The sequence below is a fragment of the Cervus canadensis genome, chromosome 21 (genome assembly GCF_019320065.1).
Source record: "Cervus canadensis isolate Bull #8, Minnesota chromosome 21, ASM1932006v1, whole genome shotgun sequence".
Lineage (NCBI taxonomy): Eukaryota > Metazoa > Chordata > Mammalia > Artiodactyla > Cervidae > Cervus > Cervus canadensis.
The window spans coordinates 43,703,692-43,726,242 of record NC_057406.1 but is presented as its reverse complement, the minus strand read 5'-3'; the positions used below and the strand labels follow the sequence as shown (position 1 = coordinate 43,726,242).

The window sequence follows — 22,551 nt, the reverse complement described above, 5'->3', positions numbered from 1 at the left end:
TGGGCTTCCCCGGTGGCTTAGATGGTAATACGGGAGACCTGGGTTGGATCGCTGGGTTGGGAAGATCCCCTGGAGAAAGGAATGGCAACCCACTCCAGTATTCTTGCCTGGAGAATCCCATGGTCAGAGGAACCTGGCAGCCAGTCCATGGGGTCGCAAAGAGTCGGACACAACCGAGCGACTGACACATACACATTTTTGGCTACTCTGGGTCTTCGTTGCTGTGTGGGCTTTCTCTAGTTCCTGGGAGTGTGGTCTACTCTGCATAGTTGTAGGGTGCGGGCTTTTCATTGGAGTGGCTTCTCTCCTTGCAGAGCACAGGCGCGAGAGAGCAGGGTCGGTAGTTGTGATGCAGGGGCCTACTTGCGGTGCAGCATACGAGATTCTCTTGAACCAGGAGTCGACCTGGTGTTCCCTTCATTGCAAGGCGGACTCTCAACCACTGGACCACCAGGGAAACCTAAGAATAGAAATAAGACTGTTTCCAACGCCCCATATTAATTTATATGAAATCGAATCAGGTTAGCTATGAGGATAAACGAGTCTAAGATCAGGCATTTGAGTTTGGTTAATTGAGTAAAATGGAAAAGATGCACTAGCTCTGTTTATTGAGGATGAATAGTGTGTGTGTGTGTGTGTGTGTGTGTGTGTGTGTGTACGTGTATGAAACCCGGGCTTCAATGATAGATATAATTTTGGTTCCCATCTGAGAACTTAATTGAACAGGAAATGACATATATCTAAACTCTTGCATGATATAAAGAGAGAACAAGCATTCTTTATACTTTAAAAGTTCTCTATATCCCTGATTGACTTACATAAAAACTATCAACAATTAGTGCTGTTATGTAGATTATTCTCTAAAAGAACTGCAAGCTGAACTTTCAATTAATCTATCCAGATATTTTGCACATGTATCTATTATTATCTCTGAAGAAAAAAAAAAACTTTTAAAACATGAATAAGCACTGTTTTGCTGTACATGAAAAATTGCTTTGCCAACTTTACCTTAAATAATGATTATCCCTGTTATGTCTCCATTGGGTACTTTTTTTTTTTTCCTTTTCCTTTTTCTTCTATTCAGACAGAGCAATCGTCAGAAAACTGGAATGGGAAATCATACAAGTGTGGTAGTGTTTATCCTAGCAGGTTTAACAAGTGACCCACAAATGAGAATTGTTTTATTTATCTTCCTACTACTCACCTACTTGCTAAGCATCACTGGCAATCTGATTATCATCACACTCACCCTGGTAGATACTCACCTGAAGACCCCCATGTACTTTTTCCTTCGAAATTTTTCCTTTTTAGAAATTTCATTTACTACTAACATGCATCCCTAAATTGCTGGTTATGATGGCAACAGGAGACAAAACTATTTCCTGTAACAGTTGTGTGACTCAAGTGTTTTTTGCCTTTCTTCTTGGAGCATCTGAATTTTACTTACTGGCAGCAATGTCCTTTGACTGCTACGTTGCCATCTGTAAGCCCCTGTGTTACACAACCATCATGAACAGTAAAATCTGCATGCAGCTTGTTGGTTTGCAGAATTTTTTGTCATCTTTCCACCACTCTCTGGCCTAAACCTTGACTTCTGTGCCTCTAACTTTGTTGATCACTTCTATTGTGACACCACTCCCCTCCTACAAATCTCCTGCTCAGATACAAAGTTAATTGAGATGATGGGATTCTTCTCAGCTGTGGTGACATTGGTGATCACATGGGTAATGGTGATCATATCATATACCTGTATTGCCTTGACCATTCTAAGAATTCCCTCACCTAGTCATAGGAGAAAGGCTTTTTCAATGTGCTCTTCTCACATAATTGTGATTTCCCTTTCTTATGGCAGCTGCATCTTTATGTATGTTAAACCTTCAGTCAAACAAAGAATATCTTTTTCCAAAGGAATTTCAGTGCTCAGTACCTCTGTTGCTCTGCTTTTGAAGCCTTTCATTTATACCTTAAGGAACCAACAAGTGAAGAAAGCCGTCATGAATATGATACACAGAGTTGTTTCTTTCTCAAAGAAATGAATATGATTTGCGCTATACATAAAGAAGATAAGCAAAAGGGCATCAATCAACAACAGCATATCCAATGTAGTTCTAATACATATTTCCTCCACTTTTTCTCTCGTTTCTACAATATTAATCTTTATTTAAAGCTTTATTTTTACACAAACTTTGTGCTAGAATTTTAATTTTATTTATATTCTTCTATAAAGATTTATTTTGAATCTCACCTTCTTTGTACATGTGAAAGAAATTGAGACACATTTTTAATTTGTTTCTTTATCTCTCAGTTCTAGTTAGTCAAGCCTAAAAGTATCCTTACATTTGAACTATATTTAAAGCAGCTTGTGATGCCATGTTATTACTATCTTTTAGTTGTTATCACTTAATACCTACTTAAATCTAATTTATATTTTTCATACTATTAATTTATTAATGCATTCTATTTAAAATAATAGAAATTTATAACATAAATTAATATAATGTTCATATACATATTTTTAAAATGTATATTAAAATATTATTATTGTTTTAATACATTCTTTAGAAATTAGTTCTTTATGAGAAAGTATATTTGAATACTATCTTGTGAGCAAAATAAATGATAGGCAGGAAGAAATCTACATATAATATGTGATTGACCAGACAATTTTATATGTTTATTTAAAAATCATAAAATGAAATATATTTTAAAGGCTATTTGGGTCTTAAACATAATTTTAGGGAAAATGTATATTTAAACAAATTGTTACATTTTTGGTGATAATTTAAGTATCATTTTTATCCATTTTGTGAAAGTAGAGCTAATGACCCTGAACTATTATTAAGCTTTTAGAAATTTTAAGAACACAAAAGTTGAAGAACACACACACACACACACACACATATATATATATATATATATATATATATATACATTTTGAGACAATCTAATCAAAATAAGACTTAAGGCTCTCTAAATTCCTGACTAATTTTGATTCTGTTATGTGCTAAGTGGGAGGAATGTCCTTTAAAAACATATTGTTCAAGTTAAACCACTACTTTATCATTTAGCTATTCTGAAATATCACATATATTTTAAAGATATATCATCTACTCAGTACACAGAGCATGTCTTGAAACTCTTGATAAGGATCCACCAATTTTTAAACTAAAATGTTCCAATTCCTATTTCTTTCTGTACCAAGGTAGATTAAAGTTACACCATCTGTCATCCTCATTATTTGTTTGTCTATGAAACATCAGTTTGATTATTTCTATTCATGCCAGTACCATCACCCCTGAATCCTGAATCCTCAGAGAGTTTTCTGCCACTTTTTTGTTTGTTTTTGATTAAATTGGATATCTAACACAACTTTTAAATAGAAGTACAACTTACTTCTAAAGAAGGCTTTCATGTGAAATGCTAAAATACTTTATTCTTAAATACTTTCACCTTTTCAGCTCTACTGAAGTAGGCTGAACAACAAATATGATATTAGAGAGAAGAACTAAGTTTCTTGACTACTCAGTAAATGACAGAAACTGGTAGGTGTTTTATGTAAATTATATAATTTTGGAAACTATAGTGTGATATAAAAATTATGATCATTATGCATAAGAGCAAAGGTTAGCTCAATGAAGCTAGTAGAAAGAAAAATCAAGAAAACAATCCTATTAATAATTACATCAAAAAGAATAAATTGCTCAAGAAGAAATTTAACCAAGGATGCGAAATATCTCTATTCTGAAAGGATAAAACATTGATGAAAGGCATTGAGTATGATGCAAATATATGGAAAGATATCCTGTGTTTATGGATTAAAAGTATTAATTATGTTAATATATCCACATTATCCAAAATTATCTATAGATTTAATGAAATCCCTATGACATTTAAGATCCCTATGACATTTTTCACAAAACTAGAACAAATAATCCTAAAATTTTATGGAATCACAATAGATCCCAAATAGTCAATGAACTTTTCAGAAAAAAGAACAGTGCTGGAGATATCACACTCCATTACTTCAGACCATACTATAAAGTTACAGTCATCAAATCAGTATGGTCTTGCAAAGAAAAAAAAAAAAAGGCACAGAGATCAATGGAACAGAATAGAAAGCCCAGAAACAGTGCATGATGGCTAAGTCACTTCAGTCATGTCCAACTCTTTGTGACCCTGTGGACTGTAGTCCACCAGGCTCCTCTGTCCATGAGATTCTCCAGGTAAGAATACTGGACTGGGTTGCCATTCCCTAGCAAACAACTCAATTAAAAATTGGGCAGAGGACCTGAATAGACATTTTTTCCCCAAAGAAGACATACAGATGGCCAACAGGCACATGAAAATGTGCTCAACATCCCTGATCATCACGAAAAAGCCAATCAAAACCACAATGAGATGCCATGTCAAACCTATCAGCATGGCTATCATCAAAAAGACAGTAAATAATTAGTGTTGGTGAGAATGTGAGGAAAAGGCAGCCCTTGTGCACTGTTGATGTGAATTTAAATTGACACAGCCTTGTGGAGAACATCATGGAGATTACTCAAAAATTAAAAATAGAACTACCATTCAATCCAGCCATTCCACTCCTGGATATTTATCTAAAGAAAGCAAAAACACTAGTTTGAAAAAAAAATATATATGCACCCCAATGTTCATAGTAGCATTATTTATAGTAGCCAAGATACGGAAATAACCTAAAGTCCATCAAGAGATGAATGGATAAGTAAGAAGGGGTGCCTGTATATAGGCAATTATTACTCAACCATGAAAAGAAATGAAATTTTGTCATTTGTGGAAACATGATGAAGCTGAAGGGTGTTATGCTTAAGGAAGTAAGTCAGACAGAGAAAGACAAATATCAAACGTTTCACTTATATGTGGAATCAAAAATAAAACAAACAAATTTGACAGAATAGAAAGAGACTGACAGATACAGAGAAGAAAGTAGGGGTTACTAAAGGGAAGAGAAGTTGGTGGAGGGTTAAAATAGGTGAAGAGGATTAAAACATATGAAGTGCTATTTTTAAAACAAATTACTTAGGGAGATGAAAATGTCAGAGTAGGAAGATGCTGAGATCACCTCCCCTAATGAATACATCGAAAACACATCTACCTATGGAGCAATTCTCACTGAAATCAAATCAGAGATTGCCAGAAAGATTGCTATACCACCAAAGCTGTAAAGAAAGATCCCCTCAGAGTCAGGTAGGAAGGAAAAAGAAGCAATCATGTAGGGAACTGCACCCCTAGGTGGGGACACTGAAGAGGGGAGAGGATACATGGACTCAGAAATCCTCTCTGGGGAGTGAGCAGTTTGAACCACATATCCACCACAGTCCTAGAGTCTAACACTGGGAAAACAAGTTTCCTTGGCTGACTTGAAAACCCATGGAGCTGGCGGCAGGGCTTTGGGAAACTTAGACTCTGTGAAGAGCACATATGCTTTCTTGCTCCTAAACAAGGTGGAAGAAGCAGATGGAGACTGCCTGTGACTCTGGTCATTTTCCTAGGATGGCCACAAGTGTGCCCTGGCCGATGTCAAGTGTTCACTTCAGCGCCTCTCGCTCCATGGTGCGGCTTCCAACTAGGGCAAGGGCTGTCATTGCTGAGGACAGGCAACGGTAAGGGATAAAGTCAATTAGATCTGGCACTACATCTGAACAAGGTAGGGGTGGCCTTTGCTGGTGGTATTCATAGAGGTAGCATATCAGGTCCAGTCTTGAATACTGGTGTGCCAGAGCCACCCCAGAACACACCCTGGCCTGCAACAGGTGCCCATTCTGGCCCCTCTTACTCCAGCTTTAGTGCCTTCTGGATAAAGGCGTTGATGATGAGAGGCAGGGAGAGCACACACTTAAAGGGAACAGGAAATCAGGTATAACCTGACCCTCAGTGCTTCTCCTTTAGCACCAAGAGACAGTCCATATCCCTGGTGGGGCTGTGTTGGCCTCTGATCATAGAAAAAGCCCCAGCTCACATCTGGCTCTGACTCTAGCCCCTTCATCTCCAACCACCATCCCACCAAGTTAATAGCCGCCAGCACACTCCAGGGGAAGATAAGATTTGTGCTCACTTCTGATTCAGATCTCTGACCATAGTCACACACAGACTGCATAGTGATGCACCCACACAAGACAGCCTTCAAGACAGGGATAGCTATGACTGTTTCACTGAATTTCATAAAGACAGAAGTTTAAGCAACAAGAAGATGGAGTAATTTGTTTCAAATCAAACAAAAGAAATTTGAACAAACAACTAGTGAAATGAAAATAAATAATTTAACAGTCCAAAATATTAGTAATGAAAATGTTAACTGAACTAGGGAAAAGAATAGATGAACAGAGTGATAATTTTAACAAGGCACTAGAAAATATGGGAAAACAAACAAAAAACAACTGTCAGAGCTGGCTATTGTTCAGTTGCTCAGTCGTGTCCAACTCTTTGGGCTGCAGCATGCCAAGCTTCCCTGTTCTTCATTATCTCCTGGAGTTTGCTCAAACTAAAGCCCATTGAGTCGGTGATAACATATAATCATCTTGTCCTCTGTCATCCCCTTCTCTTCCTGCCTTCAACCTTTCCTCAGCATCAGGCTTTTGGCCAATCAATCAGCTCTTCACATCAGGTGCCCAAAGTATTGGAGCTTCAACTTTAGCGTCAGTCCTTCCAATGAATATTCAGGGTTGATTTCCTTTAGGGTTGACAGGTTTAATCTCCTTGCTGACCAAGGGACTCTCAAGAATCTTCTCCAGCAACATAGTTTGAAAGCATCAGTTCTGCCAGGGTCCAGTCTTGGCAGGATCCAGGGGTACCCTCAGGATGAATGGCGTCAGCGAGAGAGAGAGAGAGAGAGAGAGAGAGAGACCAGACTGGGGGTGTGCAGCAGAGTCTGGCAAATCTTTAATTTTTTACTGTAGCTTTTATATTCTAAGTTAGTACATTTCAAGGGGAAGATAGTTTAATAATACATCAGCTTATTCTTCATGAAACCAGGGTGTTTTCTGCATACTTCTTTGTGAGAGTCTTGTACATTATCTTCTAGCCTTGGGGCCTATTGACATTTTTTGACCTACTTGAATGCAAAGCTGTTTTCTGTAATCTATTCTTTAATGAACACAAAGGTCAGTCCTTTTGCAGAAGTTATCAGTTAAATTTATCTCAAAGGTTTACCACACAAAGACTCTGCAGCTCTGGTGAGGCAACCCCTGTTTAGCATTCCTGGTTAAAATTAACAATTCTAAACTCTTATTTTTCTAAATCTTTAACTATAACCACTTTTAGAATAATATTTTTGTGTTCTCTAATAGGGCTTCCTCACCCCCAAAGGGCTCTGTGCCTATTAGGGCCTTTGTGTGATCAGGTTCTTTATGCTGTTTATGATTAAGGTGTTGTGAGCAGTCATGTGCATTAGTACGCATTTGCCAAGCAGGCTAGAATGCCAGCAGAGGGGTCTAAATTGAAACACTCCTTTCATCCTGGATAATCTTATAGGATACCACCATCCAGGGGACATATTGATTAAAGTTCTAAGTTGATTCTGTTTGGAGAGAGATTGGGGAAGGCTGTCTACCTGTGTCACAGAAATTAGGGAGTAGTCTAATATAGCAAGCATTAGAAAGACAGAGATCATCTTTAAGGTGAGCGCCGGGGCAGCTTTTCAAAATCCCTGAAGTCCTGATCTGCCCTGCTTGTCAGGTCTTCTCCTTACGATCTTGTCATGGGTGGGGGATCTCGTGTGCCTGCTCCTGGCAAGTTCTTTGGCAATTCTGCTTTCTTTATGATTCAGCACTCACAGCCATACATGACTACTGCAAAAATTATAGCTTTGACTATTTGGATTTTTGTTAGCAAAGTGATGTCTCTGTCTAGGTTTCTCATAGCTTTTCTTCCAAAGAGTGAGTGTCTTTTAATTTAATGGCTGCACTCACCTTCTGCAGTGATTTTGGAGCCTAGGAAAATAAAGTCTGTCACTGCTTCCACTTTTTCCCTATCTGTTTGCCATGAAATGATGGTGAAGAAGGAATTCATAGGGCCTGGGCTCCATCTCAGGCCTGTCTGTGCTGATCATGCTAGGCCGCCTCTCCAATGGACTCTGAACTCTGTGCTTAGCGCCTGTGGGAATGACAATGGAAGGATAAGACCCCCTCTGGGCAGGGGAATTTTGAAGATCACATCCAGGTTACTCAGTGCCTAAGAGAAAACAGACACTAATCACCCCTGCCTCGGATAGTATCTATTGGAATGTAACTGTTATAGCCATGCTTTCCAGGAAACAGACTCACTCAGAAGGACACTGCAGATAGTGGAGTGCAGTTTATTACACCGGCGGGCCCAAGGCAGAGTCTCCTCTTAGCCAAGGGCCCCGACCAGCATTTGTGAAAATCTTTTATACCCCATGTGTCCAAACCCACTACCCCAATTCCCTTGAGACTTACATAAACAAAGGAAGGGTAAATACAACTACAATAACCCCATCATTCACGTGTTATGTGTTCAAACAGTCAATAATCAATAAGCCCGAAGTTACATTCCAAATAGTTAATAACTGATAAGCCTGTGCTTACATTCTGATAGATAGTGTCCGGAGGCAGGGGTGATTAGTGTCTGTTCTTCAAGATTCCCCTGCCCAGAGGAGGGTCTTATCCTTCCATTGTCATTCCCACAGGCGCTAAGCACAGTTCAGAGTCCACTGGAGAGGTGGCCGCGCACGATCAGCACAGACAGGCCTGAGATGGAGTCCAGGCCCTATGAATGCCTTCTTCATAACCACAGGCTTATTGATTATTAACTGTTTGAACACATAACACGTGAATGATGGGGTTATTGTGATTGTATTTACCCTTGCTTTGTAAGCCTCAAGGGATTTGGGCTGGTGGGTTTGGACACGTACACATGGGGTATAAAAGATTTTCACAAATGCTGGTCAGGGTCCTTGGTTAACAGGAGATTCTGCCTTGGGCCCACCAGTGTAATAAACTGCACTCCACTATCTGCACTGTCTTTCTGAGTGAGTTTGTTTCCCGGAAAGCATGGCTATAACAATGGGACCCAATGCCATAATCTTAGTTATTTGAATATTGAGTTTTAAGCCAGCTTTTTCACTCTCTTCTTTCACTTTCATCAGGAAGCTCTTTAGTTCCTCTTTGCTTTCTGCCATTAAAGTGGTATCATCTGCATATCTGAGGTTGCTGATATTTCTCCTGGAAATCTTGATTCCAGCTTGTGAGTCATTCAGTGCAGTATTTCATATGAGGTACTCTGCATATAAGTTAAAAAAGCAGAGTGACAAAAAACAGCTGTGGCATACTCCTTTTTGAATTTTGAACTAGTCCATTGTTCCATGTCCAGTTCTAAATGTTTCTTCTTGAACTGCATACAGGTTTCTCACTAGGCAGCTATTCCATTCCAGGGGGTCTGGTATTCCATCTCCAAGAATTTTCCATAGTTTGTTGTGATCCACACAGTCAAAGGCTTTAGCATAGTCAACAAAGCAAAAATCAATGTTTTTCTGGAGTTGTCTTGTTTTTTCTATGATTCAGTGTATATTGGCAATTTAATCCCTGGTTCCTCTGCCTTTTCTAAATCCAGCTTGCACAATTGGAATTCTCAGTTCAAGTACTTTTGAAGCCTTTTTGAAAGAATTTTGAGCATAATCTTGCTAGCATGTGAAATGAATGCAATTTTAAGGTAGTTTGAACATTGGCATTGCTTTTCTTTGGGATTGGAATGAAAAAATGACCTTTTCCAGTCCTGTGACCACTGCTGAATTTTCCAAATTTGCTGGTATAATGAGTGCAGCACTTTAACAGCATCATCTTTTAGGACTTGAAGTAGCTCAGCTGGAATTCCATCACCTCCACTAGTTTTGTTTGTAGTAATGCTTCCTAAGACCCACTTGAACCATACACAGGATGTCTGGCTCTATGTTAGTGACCACACGGTCATGGCTATCTGAGTCATTAAGAGCTTTTTTGTACAGTTCTTCTGTATATTCACGCTACCTCTTGTTAATATCTTCTGGTTCTGTTAGGTCTTTGCCATTTTTTTTGTCCTTTATTGTGCCCCTCTTTGCATGAAATGTTCCCTTGATATCTCCATATTTTCTTAAAGAGATCTCTAGTCTTTCACATTCTATAGTTTTCTTCTATTTCTTTTCATTGTTCGCTTAAGAAAGCTTTCTTATATCCCCTTGCTATTCTTTGGAACTCTGCATTTAGTTGAGTATATCTTTCCCTTTGCCTTTCACTTCTCGTCTTTACTCAGCTATTTGTAAGGTCTCCTTAGACAACTATTTTGGCTTCTTCCATTTCTTTTTCTTGGGGATGGTTTTGGTGACCACCTCCTTTACAATGTCATGAACCTCTGTCCATAGAGCTTCAGGCACCCTAACAGGTCTAATCCCTTGAATCTATTCATCACTTTCATTGTGTAATCATAAGATATTTGATTTAGGTCATACCTGAATGGCCTAGTGGTTTTCCCTACCATATCCAATTTAAATCTGAATATTGCAATAATTGATGATCTGAGCCACAGTCAGCTCCAGATCTTGTTTTTGCTGACAGTATAGAGCCTCTCCATCTTTGGCTGCAAAGAATATAATCAATCTGAACATCTGGTGATGTTCATGTATAGAGTCGTCTTTTGTGTTGTTGGAAGAGGGTATTTGATATAATCAGTGTGTTCCCTTGGCAAAGCTCTGTTAGCCTTTGCCCTGCTTTATTTTTACTCCAAGGCCAAACTTGCCTGCAAGGATTAAAGGCATACATATCCATTAATTATAAGCAGGAAAATAAAGGATCATGAGAGAAGACACTTGGACATAGTAAACAAATTAAACAAATATGAAATATCAGTTCAAGTAAACAGGTTTTGAAGATATATATTTTATATAGTATGAGAAAAATAGCATAGCATGTAAAGCAAAAAATAATTTATTTCTATCTTTAATAGTCAGGCTGTGAAAGGTTATTGGAGAGCCATGAAAGATGCCAGGATTCTTGGCTGCCAGAAGAGAGGAACTCAATCCAGGGCCAGTGATAAGACTTGATCACTCAGAGCTTTTGTGTAATCAAGTTTTATTAAAGTATAAAAGAGATACAGAAAGCTTCTGACATAGACATCAGAAGGGGGCAGAAAGAGTGCCCCCCTGCTAGTCTTTAGCAGGAAGTTATATGCCTGCTGCTGCTGCTGCTGCTAAGTCACTTCAGTCGTGTCCGACTCTGTGTGATCCCATAGACGGCAGCCCACCAGGCTCCCCCGTCCCTGGGATTCTCCAGGCAAGAACACTGGAGGGGGTTGCCATTTCCTTCTCCAATGTGTGAAAGTGAAAAGTGAAAGTGAAGTCGCTCAGTTGTGTCCAACTCTTAGCGACCCCATGGACCGCAGCCTACCAGGCTCCTCCTTCCATGGGATTTTTCAGGCAAGACTACTGGAGTGGGGTGCCACTGCCTTCTTCATGTATGCCTACTAGCAGTCTGCTAATTAGAGAAAGGAAATATCTCAAAACTCAGAGAGAGGCACCAGGCTTCTCACCCACCAACATGCATTTTGAGACAACATTGGCACCAGGTGAGTCATCCCAGGCCATAAAACAATTGACATGACTCTTGAAGAAAGGCAGGTTTCCAAGCAAATACATAGTCTTATTAACATAGATTAGGATAATAATTGCATGAGTAAAGCACACTGGTTTGTTGAGCCATTATCGGTTCTAGTCTTAGTCGGAACAGACTTGAAGAAAGACAGATCAGTTCAGTTCAGATCAGTCGCTCAGTTGTGTCTGACTCTTTACCAGCCCGTGACTGCAGCACGCCAGGCCTCCCTGTCCATCACCAACTCACGGAGATTACTCAAACTCATGTCCATTGAGTTGGTGATGCCATCCAACCACTTCCTCCTCTGTCATCCCCTGCTCCTCTCACCTTCAATCTTTCCCAGCATCAGGGTCTTTTCAAATGAGTCAGCTCTTCGCATCAGGTGGCCAAAGTATTGGAGTCTCAGCTTCAGCATCAGTCCTTCCAATGAACATTCAGGACTGATCTCCTTTAGGATGGACTGGTTGGATCTCTTTGTAGTCCAAGGGACTCTCGAGAGTCTTCACCAACACCACAGTTCAAAAACATCAATTCTTTGGTGCTCAGCTAAAGGGACTCTCAAGAGTCTTTACCAACACCACAGTTCAAAAGCATCAATTCTTCAGTGCTCAGCTTTCTTTACAGTCCAACTCTCACATCCATACACGACTACTGGAAAAACCATAGCCTTGACTAGATGGACATTTGTTAGCAAAGTAATGTATCTGCTTTTTAATATGCTATCTAGGTTGGTCATAGTTTTTCTTTCAAGGAGCAAAAGTCTTTTAATTTCATGACTACAGTCACCATCTGCAGTGATTTTTGGAGCCCCCCCCCCCCCAGAATAAAGCCTGCCACTGTTTCCACTGTTTCTCCATCTATTTGTCATGAAGTGATGGGACCGATGCCATGATCTTAGTTTTCTGAATGTTGAGCTTTAAGCCAACTTTTTTACTCTCCTCTTTCACTTTCATCAAGAGGCTCTTTAGTTCCTTTTCACTTTCTGACATAAGGGTGGTGTCATCTACATCTGAGGTTATTGATATTTTTCCCGACCATCTTCATTCCAGCTGTGCTCCCTCCAGCCCAGTGTTTCACATCAATACTCTGCATATAAGTTAAATAAGCAGAGTGACGATATACAGCCTTGACGTACTCTTTTTCCTATTTGGAACCCGTCTGTTGTTCCATGTCCAGTTCTAACTGGTGCTTCCTGACCTGCATACAGATTTCTCAAGAGATGAGTCAGGTGGTCTGGTGTCTAGGGTAAATACCTACTTCATTAACATAGCTTAAGAAAAACCTTTCTATAAGGAAAAAGCATTGGTTACTCAAGGTTTGAGAAAAGTTAAGTTCAGGTGGAACCAGGTGTCATCATGGCAACACAGAATTTTTTTTAGAAAGCCTCTTTTTAATATTGTATAGAGAAGTGGGGGGGGGGGAATTTGGCACTTGTAGTTTGTTTCCTCCTGCTGCTTAAGAAAGATATAAAAAATGTCTGACACTTGCAGCCTATTTTCTCCTTTTGGGGGCCCCTAGCCTTCTTGCCTATTACCCTCTCAGCTGGTACAGTAAAACTCCTCCATAATGTGATTCTGTCTTTATGTTGGTATGGTCTACAGTCCTGTCAGGAACCTATGTGTGTTCTATCTTGTTTATTCATCATTTCTACTGTATTTGATCATAGTCATGGCTCCAAATGGCTTTCTATCACATCTCATTTCAGAGTAAGGGGGATCAAGAGGAAGAGGAGTGAAAATTCCATTATTCAGAGTATGATCCCTGGAAGTTGCACAGATATCTCCATTTACATCCTTTGGACAGAATTTAAGCACTTGGCTACAACAGGTTGCATGATTGGCCAGGTATAGACATACATAAAGGGTTTAAAACTATAGAAGTGGAGAATGCTTAGTTATTATGAACCTTTAGTTGAAGATCAAATAAAAAATATCACAAAGACTATTTGAATAAAAGACAGTTTTCAAAAAAGAAACTGAGGTCATATAGAACATGAAATGTTAGGTGTGTCTGGAGAATTAATGATAATGCATTTATACTGTGGTTTAATGTTTCCTGGACAGGCTAATCATCTTATATTGTTACTTCTTGTTATCAACATGAGCAATCTTTTCTTTTCCTGCTTCCAGATCCTACCTATGTGTTTGGGATTTCAAAACATGAGTGTGTGGAAGAAAAATTCTTATTGGAGATACCTATACTGAGATCTCTGGGGACATAGTCAAAGATTTTTTTAAAATATATAATTTTACTATTAAAAATATTTAGTGCCTGGGGAGAACATTTGAATAATAAATGTTTGATCTTTTCAGTTGATGTTCTTAGATTTCCTATCCTCCTGAAAATAATTCACAAATTTTAGATATCTTCCTATAGAGCACAGAAAGCGTAAATACTCCATGGGTCAAGTGTTGATTTATTTTATGGCATTTTGGGTGATACTTAGAAAAGTATTCATTACATAAATATGTATTTATTTATGTACCTTTCTAAGAATTTGTCCATTTCTTCTAAACTGTTCATTTAGTAATGGGAAAATTTAATACAGTAATCAAAAAACCTGAAGAAAAACAAAGTGCTAATCAAAGCATGCAAAAAGTTGCCATCTGAGAGAAGAATCGCATGTTGAGGAGTTGAGTGAGATCCGTTCAGAGAAGAATGGAATATCAGTGTGCTCTGTTCAGCATGATGACAAAAGTATTAACTACTGAGCAGAGATTATTTTGTCTGAATAAATCTGGGTATATATCTTCTTAAAAATATGTTCGAAATTTTAAGTATTTTGGAGAGACCAATTTAGCACTGAAAAACATGAAAATAATTGATATGTAAAAAAATTAAATTTAAAAACTAGATTTCCTTTTAGATGTGTTTTAATTCACTTCTGTTCTATTTTTATCATTAAACTTTAACCTCACTTTTCCAATCTTTTAAATTGTGTTTTAGGAAAGGCATATGGAATACACGGGTGATTTATTATTGAGAAACTTTTCCTTTTCAAATATATTTCAGTTTCATAATAGTTAATACAACTAAACATTATTGCATTCATAGGCTGACTTCTAACGGTTTTGTAATTGGACTTTATTAATTTTTTTTTTTTTTTTTTTTTTTTTTTTACAGTGTGCGTTGGGGAGAGTTTCTGTGTTAAATTGTTGAAGTTGAAGAAAGATAATTTGACATGGCAAAAGTTTGATTTAGGTGTTTAGTATATGCATTCCTACAATTTTTGTCATTGAGTCATTTGTGTAAATAAACATTTATCATTGGTTGTTCCATAATTATTTGCATATAAAGTGAATGTCCAGGAAAAATAATAGTTTCTTCCTTTACCCATATTTATCTACATTATTAACTGCATGATTTCATCAGCAAATCTTATTTCCTTATCTTGGAATTCTCCTATAAACTCCTCTGGATATTACTGAAAACAACTCTTATTTGTCCATATATGATTATTTTCATTTGTATAATTGTATTTTCAATAATAGTATATGTTTCAGAGATTAGAAATAAACCTGGATATTCTAAATAGAGAAAACATTGTCTTCTCTATCTCCCACCACAAAAGCTTAATCATTTTATGTGTTTGATGAGGAAGATATCAAGGAAGTAACGTTTCCCTAAACATATCATTAATCATTTTTTGTTTAAGAAATATGCTATATTTGGTCTAAAACTATTTATATAAACTTTGACACTTCTAAGAAGACAATTTTAGAAAATATACTCTTTCAGCTCTTCCCATTCCCCAGTTGCTAGCTATACAACCCTGAACAATTCACTCTCACTTGAAATATACCTGTCATTGAAAATAGTTATATCTAGGTACTATTTCATAACTTACATGTTAGCCATACATTTTAATATCCTTATGATATGGAAATGTCTGCTTCTTAAACTTTTGTCAACAATTCTGAGAATTATTATGTGTTTGAAATTTACCAAATGCTTACTCCTCATCTCTTAGGCGTTTTGATCTCAAAACTGGCCATTATTTTTACTCTGTGTTGTAGACAAAGAATAAACTGGCAAGTGTAAACAATAGAAGTAGATGGAGAGAAATTTCATTGGTAACTACTTTCTTCTTGTAAAATTTATTTATTAATTTTATTTATTAAGCTGCACATTTTTAATAATTTGTACAGTTTTTATTTTCTTAAATTTTACTTATTATTTACACATTTTTAAAAGCTTTCCTCAGATTCACTGTCTTATCACTGAAAACCCAACTTTCTAGGTTTTCATAAGCTTTGTCTTTATCTTTCTCTTGTTTTTAATTCTGACACCTCATATAATTTCCTGAGTACATAGTTATGCATTTCTATCCACTCCTAAATCCTGTTTTTTTTCTTTTTTCATTTTCACTTTAGTTAACCTACTCTCAGAGTCAAACCATGTAGAGGAAAACTGCCGCTTTTTGTTATATATTCAGGTCATCAGAATATTCTTGCTTATATTTTTTTCAGAACACAAATCGGAAAGGATGAGGATGGTGACAGATATCAAGGGAATGGAAGTACCAGTAAGGACACCAAATAAGTATATTCCTGATGTCTCATATGCATATACATAAAACTGGATCTCATTTGCCATGAAAGCAGATGAAACATAAATCAGACATTTGAGTTTGATTGAGTAAAATGGCAAAAGTGTACTAGTCCTGTTTACTGATGATAGCTAGGGGTGTGTGTGTGTGTGTGTGTGTTTGTGTTAAATACAAAACATGAAGTAATGACTTGTATTCAGGTGCTCGTATGCAAAACAGAAAATGACATCTATCATAATTCTTGTCCAAATTTAAGGGTGGAAAAGCCCGTTTCTATGCTTTAATAGCCCCCTTAATTTTCCTTGAATTTATTCACTTAAAATCAACCAACAATTAATATGATCACATATATTATTCAGTGGTGAAATTAGAAAGGAAATTTTGAATCAACTGTTCAGATACCCTGGAAATGCAAAGGATTGTTCTTCCTGGCCTTAACCATCTTTATAACATGAAGGAGCAGTGTGTTACCCATCTGAAATTTCAATTTGCTAACTTCACCTTAGACACTAGTTATCTCCCTTGTCATTTTCCCATTGGCAACATTGTTTTCTTCCTTTCCATTTTTTTTTCCTATGTAGACCTCGGAAAGTAGAGGGCATTAATGGGAAATCACACAAGAGTGACAGTGTTTATCTTGGCAGGTTTGACTGATGACCCACAAATGAAACTTGTGTTATTTATCTTCCTACTTCTCACCTACTTGTTAAGCATCACTGGTAACCTCACCATCATCACTCTCACCATGGTGGATGCTCACCTCAAGACCCTTATATCTTTTTTTCTTCAGAATTTTTCCTTTTTAGAAATATTCTTTACTACTACATGCATCCCTAAATTTATAGTTATTATGGAAATGGAGGACAAAAATATTTCCTATAATGGTTGTATTGCACAATTGCTTTTTAGCTTATTACTTGGAGCATTTGAATTTTACTTCCTGGCAGCTGTGTCCCATGACTGCTATGTTGCCATCTGTAAGCCCCTCCATTATACAGCTATCATGAACAGTAAAATCTGCTCACTTCTCGTCTTCTGTTCTTGGATTGCTGGCCTTTTGATCATCTTTGTACTTCTCCTCTTAACCCTAAACCTTGACTTTTATGTTTCCAACATTGTTGATCATTTCATGTGTGACCCAACTACCTTCCTGCAGATCTCCTGCTCAGACACACAACCCACTGAGACAATGGGATTCATTTCTGCTTTGATGACTCTTGTGTCATCCATTGTCAATGGTGTCACATCATATACCTATATTGTGTTAACAATTCTGAAAATCCCTTCAACTAATGAGAGGAAAAAAGCTTTTTCAACATGTTATTCTCACATGATTGTGATATTCTTTTCTTATGGCAGCTGCATCTTTATGTATGTTAAACCATCAGTCAAAGAGAATCTTTTTACAGGGGAATACTCAATACCTCCATTGCCCCACTTCTGAATCCTTTCATCTATACCTTATGGAACCAACAAGTGAAAAAAGCCTTCATGAATATGATACACACAGTTGTTTCTTTTTCAAACAAGTGAATATGTTATTGCACAATGTATTAAGGAAATAAATGAAGATGTCTATAATAATAATAATAGTGTATATAATTGTAGTTTCCTCCCTTTTATTACATTTGATAATCATCTGTCTCTCTTTTCACACTTGTTTTTATAAAAGCCTTGTTTCAATGAAGTTAATTTTCTTCATGTTCTTTGATAGAAACTGTTTTTCTCATCTCTCTTTCTTTTCCTCTGATTATGTGAAAGTAGTTATCCTAGTTTTCAAACTGTTTCTTTTCTCTTTGAGTTTTAGTTATCAGGAATATAAACTAGTTTTATGTAAGTTATATTTAATGTAGCAATCAATGTAAATATTATTGTGGTACTTTTGTATATAGGTTCAGTTCAGTTCAGTTCAGTCGCTCAGTTGTGTCTAACTCTTTGCGACCCCATGGACTGCAGCACACCAGGCCTCCCTGTCCATCACCAACTCCTGGAGTTTACTCAAACTCATGTCCATTGAGTCGGTGATGCCATCCAGCCATCCCATCCTCTGTCGTCCCCTTCTCCTCCTGCCTTTAATCTTTCAAAGGTTCAGGGTCTTTTCTAGGGAGTCAGCTCTTCCCATAGGTGGCCAAAGTATTGGAGTTTCAGCTTCAACATCAGTCCTTCCAATGAATATTCAGGACTGATTTCCTTTAGGATCAACTGGCTTGATTTCCTTGCATCCAAGGGACTCTCAAGAGTCTTCTCCAACACCACAGTTGAAAAGCATCAATTCTTCGGCACTCAGCTTTCTTTATAGTCCAACTCTCACATCCATACATGACTACTGGAAAAACCAGTAGTTTTTTTTTTTTTTTTTTTTTTTGACTAGACGGACTTTTGTTGGCAAAGTAATGTCTCTGCTTTTTAATATGCTATCTAGGTTGGTCATAGCTTTTCTTCCAAGGAGCAAGCGTCTTTTAATTTCATGGTTGCAGTCACAATCTGCAATGATTTTGGAGCCCCCCCCCCAAAATAAATTCTCACTGTTTCCATTGTTTCCCCATCTATTTGCCATGAAATGGTGGGACCAGATGCCATGATCTTAATTTTCTGAATGTGGAGTTTTAAGTCAACTTTTTCACTCTTCTCTTTCACTTTCAAGAGGCTCTTTAGTTCTTCTTTGCTTTTTGCCATAAGTGTGGTGTCATATGCATATCTGAGGTTAAAGATCAATATTAATTTATATTTTGTAATACTACCAATTTACTCATGTATAATCTATTTAATGAGCTGAGAGAAAAGTGTAGCAGAGATTAAACATTAGTGTTATTGCTAAAATTAGGAAATATTTTAAAAAATGATTATGTGACTTTCCATAGGAACTAGTTGTTTAGTTTCTATTTGAGAATTGTTAAGTTTTATAAGCAGTTCAATTATGAAAGAAGAGTGCATTATCTTGCTGGTTTATTTTAAAAATTAAAATTAAAAATAAAATATAATAATCATTGGATGTTTACATACCCAATAAGCACCCCCTTAAATAACTTGGGACACTTCTGAAGCTAATTGGAGAGTGATTGTAAATATCTGTTAAATGAAGGAGAACAATGCTAACAAAATGTATTTATTCCTTTCAGAGTATCATACACATGGACATAAAGATATATACCTATATCTCCTAACAATGAAACCAAATAGTAGAACAAGCTGATTTTTTCCTTCCTTAAGTAATTTTGAAATTCCTATACCTATTATTCCTATTATACCTTTGTTGGTAATAATCTGGATTTTATTCATCAAAACAATTTCTATGTTTGACCAAAATTTTAAAATATGAAATATAATTAAAACATTTTCACAGAGGCTGATTCATGTCAATGTATGGCAAAACCCACCACAATATTGTAAAGTAATTAGCCAATTAAAATAAAGAAATTAATTAATTAAAAGATTTTCACAGGTACACAGCATGTTTCATGATGTTTTGCCAAAAATATATGAGCATTAAGCCGTAATATATTTTTTACTTCATTTTTACTTTTGAATACTATCTAAAAGAATAGAATAAAATGTAGTCAGGGAGAAATATACATATAGTATGTAACTGATTGGATTATTTTACAGATTTCTGTTCAGCTTGGTAATGAGGTGAACATTAACAGATATTTGATTCATGAATAGTTTTTTTGAAAGAGTAAAATAATTACATTTTCTCTTGATTATTTGTATATCTACATTTTCCATTTTGAGAAAATAGATATAATGATCATGGAGCATGATATAACTTCTGGAAGTTTTAAGAGCACAGTAAGTGAAAATTATATATATATAAAATATATATATCTGTCTGTGTGTGTGTGTCTGCATGTACCATATTGAGACAGTCTAACACAGGAAAATCTTAAGAATCTCTCAATATTCTCAAGTTATGATTCTGTTACATGTTAACCAAGATGAATTTGATTAAAAATACATTATCTTCCAGTTAAGCCATTAATTTTTCATTAGAGTACTCTGAAATGCTTCATTTAAATATTTTTCAATATCTGTCATCTATTAGTTACTTACCATAAAAGGTACTCTCACACTCCTAATAAGGACCTAGCATTATTGAACAGGCATCCTCAGTCCCAGTCTTATCTTCCCAATTTCAGGCAGATTAAAGTTATATTCTCAACTTCTCTACTACTTCTAATAGTCTATGATATATCACCTCCCATGACCTCTGAATTCTGATTCCCAGTAGTTTAATAGTGTTGCTGTTGTTTTTAATTGTCTTATACAGCTTATGGCAGCAACCTGTCGGGGGTTTATACCGATCTGCCAATGCCAAGAGGCAACCAATGTCTCCTTCGAGAACCGACCAGAAATGGGCAAAGCGTGTGGACCGAACTCTCCTTTCTTGGTCAAACTTTTCGGTCTCTTTGACCATTTCATAACTCCTTGGGAATTAGAAGTACTAACCTAATCTATTGGATCATAGGCTTTCAAGGGACTTGTAATCTATGTTGCTACTGTGTACTGTGGCCTAGGTCCCAAACTTGGATTGGTAGTCAGGAAACGCCTAGCCTCCCTAGGACTCGAAAGTTCAGAAACTAGATGGAGCTCTAACTCCAAGAGCATCTCTGAGGTTAAAGGTTACCCAGACTAGAACTGCAATGGTTTTTTTCCCTTTGGTAACACTGGCTCTTAGTGGACCAGAGGAGGCTCTTACACTGGTGTGGTGACGCTTGGAAGGAACATCTCAGTTTAAAGTTCATGCGGGTCTCATTGTGGTCAGGAATACACTCAGGGTCATGCACAGGCACTCAGGTGACGAATGTTTCCCCCAGCGGTCTTAGCTTGGGAGGCATTCCAGAAGGTTACTCTGATTGCACCCCGGCTGGCATCAGAGGCAAGCGAGGTGAAGAGCTGGACGTTAGTCAGGGATGCCATCAGGTCTACCCCTGGTGCATCTCCACCCCGTCTCGGTGGTAGAACCGGGATGGACGAGTGTGACGCCTGCGTCGGTGAGGGACAGACTAAGTCCGACCAGGAAGGAAAAGCTTTTGGTGTAAAGTCTGTCTACACTCCAATCTAGAGCAGGGAGGGATGCCTCCGGTAGAAAAATGGTGCTGGTCGCTTTTTTTCTCTCTTACAGGTGGGAGCTAACAATTCCAGCCTCACTCCTTTGAACTGTATCCTGAAAAACTGGGATAGATTTGATCCCCAGGACTTAAAGAAGACACACCTGGTCTTCCTATGTGATACCGCATGGCCACGGTACCCACTGGAGGATGGCAAACAGTGGCAAGCTGGACGGTCTCTTAAGTACAATACTGTTTTACAATTAGACCAGTTCTGTAGAGAACAAGGAAGATGGGATCAGAGTCATTTCATCAGATGCATTCTGGAAGGACTCAGGCAGGCACGTGCTAAGCTTTTAAACCACGGCAAACTGGCAAACAGAACAGGAGGAGAAGGAAGCTCCTGGTAAATTCCTAGATAGACTGAGAGAAGCCCTTCGCAGATTCACTGAGATTGATCCCGAAAGTGAAGAGGGAAAAGTGATCTTAAAAGAATAGATTTCTCACTCAGTTGGCTCCAGATATCTGCCGTAAGTTATCAAAACGGGCATATGGACCAAATCAGTCTTTAGATAATCTGTTACAACTGGCTCAGTCTGTTATGGAAGAGAATATGAGGAAAAGAAAAGAAAGGCAGAGAAAGACAAAGGAACAAGCAGAAGCCCTCTCAATGGCTATGAAAACCGTTCTTAAACAGCCTGAGAAAAATTTAGATAATCTGTTACAACTGGCTCAGACAGTCTGTTATGGAAGGGAATATGAGGAAAAGAAAAGAAAGGCAGAGAAAGACAAAGGAACAAGCAGAAGCCCTCTCAATGGCTATGAAAACCGTTCTTAAACAGCCTGAGAAAAATGTCCAGAGGGACCCAGGTGAAAAGGGATGGGCTTGCTATTACTGTGGAAAGGAGGGGCATCTCAAGTGGAATTGCCCTCAGGCATCTAGGCTGCCCCCGGCTCTATGTCGGCCTGCAAAGGACCACACTGGAGGAGAGACTGCCCCCAGAGACATAGGTCTCAGGGGTTGGACTCTCAAGACAACCAGGACTGAAGGTGCCCGGGGGTCCCCACACAAGCTCCCATCCTAATTATACCTGAGGAACCTCGAGTATTGATAACGGTGGGAGGCCAGTCCGTCCATCTCCTTTTAGATACTGGGGTAACTTACTCCATGCTTACTGAAGCCCCTGGCCCACTTTCCTCCCGATCCGCTTCCATAATGGGACTGTCTGGACGAGCCAAAAGGTATTACTTCAGTTATCTTGCAACTGGGATTCTGTGCTATTTTCACACGAGTTTCTGATCGTGCCAGAATCACCCTCACCCCTTTTGGGGAGGGATATACTGAGCAAGGTCC

The 22,551-nt window shown here is 37.9% G+C and overlaps 2 pseudogenes; both read left to right on the top strand.

The window, feature by feature from the left end:
• Positions 1-1,109: 1,109 nt before the first annotated feature.
• LOC122424078 lies at positions 1,110-2,036 on the top strand (annotated as a pseudogene).
• Positions 2,037-16,753: 14,717 nt separating this feature from the next.
• LOC122423274 lies at positions 16,754-17,682 on the top strand (annotated as a pseudogene).
• The last annotated feature ends 4,869 nt before the right edge of the window (positions 17,683-22,551 follow it).